The following is a 5,233-nucleotide window of genomic DNA, read 5'->3' on the forward strand; positions in this document are numbered from 1 at the left end:
GGGGGGGGGTCCACGTGAGCCCCTTTAAATCAGACAAGCAGAAAATGGCCCCAGCAGGTCTCAGAGGCGCAACGTTCAACAGTCAAACAGGATGGAGATGCCAGGGCACCCCAACTGACACTCTCAAGCAACAGACAGATAAATAAAAATGGATTTAACCTTCTGCGCAAACTATCACTTAATAGGCTTAGACATAAATATTAAACTTGCTGATACACCTCTGAAACAGTTCCAACTACCTGAATGGTATGCAAAACTCCACGTGTACTGGCTATAAATTTCCAATTGCTTCACTCATGTTTTCTCTTTAAACAGGGTATCATTTAAATGCGGTATTGTTTCTCACGCTTCTCAAAAACAGCACTGACAGCTTATCACAAAGAGGTTTTATTCTGATATTTATTGCTTCCTGATGAAACCTGCGCTTTCTACTTCTGCTGGGGAAATAAATGGCAACATGTGAATGACGTGAATGCAAATATCTTATTCGACCTCCACGGTGGCAAAGAAAACCACGTAAAACACTGTTCCATATTTGGCGAGGAAAACTGTATGTAACATAGCCACACACACACACTAAAGACTAATGGGTCTCAGGGACTTCCCTGGTGGTCCAGTGGTCAAGAATCCATGCTCCCAATTCAGGGGGCACAGGTTCAACCCCTGCTCAGGGAAACTACGATCCCACATGCTGTGCAGGGCGTGACCTAAGACATTAAATAAATAAATAAATATATAAATACATAAATAAATAAATAAATAATAAAGATTAAAGTTTCTAAAAAAAAAAAACTAACGGGTCTTAATGTGTAAAAGTATCTCCAAGCGCTTCAAGTTCTTAGCAACAACGGCTGTTTCTCATGACTAGGTCGTGTATAGCAGAATTCAAAATATTTTCAAAAATGTCATAGAAGCCTTAGCATCAATTACTAAAACGCTGTAAAAACAAAAATGATAATTTATTAGTAGAAAAAAGCAGTTTCTGATGAAAGAACTAGGTGTCCTATAAGAACAACACAACAAAATCTTCATTTCTGCAGCGTCATTTACTCAATGCAGAAAAATACAGTAGGTAAATATAAAAGAAGCGAGTCTCTATCAAGCTACTGTACTTTAACAAAAAAACAGCAGAGCCTCAGTAATGACAACCTATTTATGAACTTTTTTAAAAAAAAAGTCCTATTCACAGCACCACCATCCAGAGCACCTATCAACGCTATCAATCTTTATTGTTCATTTGACCTGCAACAAGAGAACAGGCAACAATATTCACTGCTGTAAGAGAATAAAAGTTCAGAATCACCCTACTAGTTTTGAGATGTAAATACAATGATGTGCAAACTGAAAAGAGTTTATATCTCTCTGCCTTGGAAACAGAAAATGCTGCTAAGTCCATTTCTTGCTTTGTTATCTTAGAGAGGTGAAAAAGTTAGACATACATGGGAATTTGAGAGAGTTATCATACATATCTTACATTTCTGGCTTTCATAACTAATCAAGGATAGACACTGTACAGTCACACAGTAATCCAAGGCAGATGTCTCTGGCCGAACAAGCTCAAGTGATGCACAAAGGAGAAGGCACAGCCAAATGATTAAAATAGACCAGTTTTAAATCGACTGTGTGACAAGTATTTATTCTTCTAAAAAATGAAAGAAAAATAAAGAAATCTCATTGCATTGCATTAACAATGATAACAGCTCACATTTATTGGCTCTTTATCACGTGCCAGAAGTTATATTGAGCACTTAAGTGCTTTATTTTATTTAATAATCCAACCAATGTTATCAACTGGCACTATTACCACCTTCATGATACAGGTGGGAAGACTGACCGAGAACAAGTAAGAAAGCTGTCCCTTGTCAAAAGGTAGTAAGAGGTCAAGCTGGGATTTAAACCGATGGTCTCCCATTCTAGACCTTAATTACTGTCTACACTAACTCCCTTTTCATGTGGAACATAGAAAAGAGTGCCATGTAGACTAGCAACGTATTTGGTCCCGCCCAAGATTGTTCCCTTGTTGGAGTTCCAAAAAGTTCCACAAAGGAACTCATCATAGGAGGTCTTACCCAGGTCTTACCCAGTTTCAGAACAGAACTCCAAACTCTTTAGTGAACTATTTATCTCCAGAAGACCCAACCTGAGATGCCCAAAGACACCTAGGTCTGGTCCCAAACTCAGAGATCTCTCTCCAGGGACAATGGAGACCAACTGAGACGATGCCTCATATAAGATTCCTCAGCCAAATAGCAATGTGCAAAGAACAATCAAGTCAACAGTCAAGTTAACTGTCTACACCTCCTTGCCACATGCAATCAATCCCAGGGAAGAAAGAAAGGAGGTTCTCCTTTTCTACAAGTGTCTTGACCCAGTCTGTTGTCCAGGACGGTTAGACACTGGTTTTAGGTGACACTGCCTATTTTAGGGCTAATTTACAGGACTGAGCCATCACGTGGAAGATTCAACACATGATACTGGGAGCAATGACAGAGAAGAGGAAAGCTCTGTCTGAGCCAAATTCCTTTCATTTCTCCATCTAATGACCAAAGGTCATTTCCTTTTCTCCGACACCCCGAGCTTGATCCCGATATCTCCTTTCCACTCCCCTTCTCACAAGCAACTTTAACTATCAATACTTTCATTTAATTTCTGATTCTTCAGAAGAAATAATAGAGAATTTACACACCAGGCTTCACACAACACCACGTTTAACAGGTTAACCTTACTTCCTGCTTAATTATTTAACCTGTTCCTGGGTTCAAAATGCATCAGATCCAGGGCATTTAAATAAGTCTCATTCAATTATATCGCACTGAGTGAAGAGATGTACAAATGGAATAAGGACAAAAGCTCTCATCAATACTGTGTTCCCGGCTGCTCACAGACATTATGTTAATAAGTGACACTGTTCATCTAAAGGAAAATTTAACCTATATTGCTCTGTTTTGGTAGTTTATCAGAACCCATGCTTTGAAACTTTCTCAGTGGCTTGGTATAGTAAAAGCAGGGAACGAGGACTTCCCTGGTGGTGCAGTAGTTGAGAATCCGCCTGCCAATACCGGGGAAGTGTGTTCGAGCCCTGGTCCGGGAAGATCCCACCTGTCATGGAGCAACTAAGCCCATGCACCACAACTACTGAGCCTGTGCTCTAGAGCCCGCGAGCCACAACTACTGAAGCCTGCGTGCCGCAACTACTGAAGCCCGTGCACCTAGAGCCTGTGCTCCACAACAAGAGAAGCCACTGCAATGAGAAGCCTGCGCATCGCAACGAAGAGCAGCCCCCGCTCGCCGCAACTAGAGAAAGCCCGTGTGCAGCAACGAAGACCCAACATGGCCAAAAATAAATAAATAAAATAAATAAATTTTAAAAAATATATATACCAATTTAAAAAAAAAGAAAGAGCTCCGTTTCACAAAAACAACTGAAAAACCCCAACACCAGCCTTGGGAGGCACGTATTAGATCAATGCTCTACACCTGAGAAACTGAGGCTCGAGAAACGCATACACTTGCTGAAGATCACGTGGGTCCAAGAGGGCGGGGCAGGGTTGGAACCCAGGTCCACAGGACTCCAACACCCATGCTGTCCCTCCTGGGCTCATAAACGTGTGCACCCTACCCTAAATTCCTTTGCCTCAAAAAGACACGGCTTTCACATTAAAATGTCACGAAGGATTAGACATCTAATTAGCTTTGTAATTAGAGTTTTAAGCAAGGCTTCTTTGGACTATGCAATAACAGTGGCAAAGATTAGAGTATCTGTTATACCCTGAAGGGTGTCATATACCTTTGACAGGAACAGGGTGATGGTTAAGATCTTGGACTTCATAGTCAGAACCTGAGTTGAGTTTCCTCATTCTTAGAATGAGGATAATAATGGTTTCTTCTTGAGACATGAATGAGATAGACTATCACTGCCTAGTGCCCCCGTACAGGGCCTGGCCAATAGCAAGGGTTCCAAACATGAGCAGAGCACAGGGTGGGCCGGACACTAGCACATCTCAGCACTGAGGCCATGGTGCTGTTTAACCACATAAATGACTCTGCTACAAAATTCTGGAAATGAAGAATGTCTAATCCTAAGTTAACTTACTCAGTCTACAGCAAGTTTGGGAGAGCTGAGGCCTGAAGTTAAGGAAATAAAGACAGTTGTACATTCATCCCAACATCTGGCCATCTGATGGAAGCTATTACATCCACGTGCACGTTCCTCCTTTCCCCAAGTCTGGAAAAAGAGCAGCACATTCTTGGAGGACTGCACAAGTGCCAGGAGACAGATTTTATCCTGGAGGTAGTGGGAGAGAGACATGATAAAGAACACAAGGGGAGCAGCTCGGCATGGACCTTCAAGGGCACGGAGATGGGACGGGCAAAGGATGCTGATCAGACGGCTGTGAGGCACGAGGAGGGGAAATCGGACACAGGTCACCCCAGGCCTGGAGGGAGATGGCCCTGGGAGCAAAGGGGGTGGGGGAACAGAGGGTGGCTCCCAACAGGACAGGAGAAACATCAAGTCCAAGGAAGTGTGGGCTTGGATATGGACAGTGGAGGGAGGAGTGTGGGGCACAGGATACCGAGGTATTTGCTGAGACACTTGGACACCTCCCAGGTCTATCGGATGAGCGAGTCTTAACGGGCTGGGAAGAAAACAAAAAGAAAACAAAAGAAACAACAAAAATGGAAATGAGACAGCACCTCCTTGGCAGCTTTTCCTAGAGCCACCCTCTTCCTGAATGGCAGGGTCTCTTCCCTTCCGGAGCCAGGACTCAGGAGGGAGAGGCGCTCTCGCCAAGAGCCCGGGGTGGGAGATGGAGAAGGAAGATGCCTTCATATTCTGCAGCCCAGTGCCAGCACTGCCTCCTTGGGAGAAGGGGCACGAAGCTCTAGCAGATGCTCAGCACCCTGTCTCCACCCCAGAATCCAAATCAAGTGGACAGTCAGGCCCCAAGTGAAGTGTAGGGTCTCCTTGGGAGATGCTTAGGTCTTTAGGATTGAGAAAGGGCAGAAACAGAGTAACCCTGGAGAAGCGGGTGTGGCATGAGCCATCCACAGCCAGTAAGTTACAAGCAGAAACAGAAGCTCCAAGTTCAGGAACATACACTAGATTCTGCTTAAAATAAGCTTGGCTATCATATTCAAACATGTAACTACCGATCAGTGTTAAAATCACCCAATTTGTAATCTGCTCCATTCAAGGTCTAACTGGACAAGAATTTTGGGGGGGGGGGGGGAA

At 43.5% G+C, this 5,233-nt stretch overlaps 1 protein-coding gene across 1 annotated transcript in view; it reads right to left on the minus strand.

The window, feature by feature from the left end:
* Positions 1-5,233, minus strand: part of PDZRN3 (PDZ domain containing ring finger 3) — a 247,459-nt gene that overhangs the window by 230,326 nt on the left and 11,900 nt on the right. The window lies entirely within an intron of this gene.

Source organism: Lipotes vexillifer, unplaced genomic scaffold (assembly GCF_000442215.2).
Source record: "Lipotes vexillifer unplaced genomic scaffold, Lipotes_vexillifer_v1.1 scaffold1008, whole genome shotgun sequence".
In the NCBI taxonomy this organism is placed as follows: Eukaryota; Metazoa; Chordata; class Mammalia; order Artiodactyla; family Lipotidae; genus Lipotes; species Lipotes vexillifer.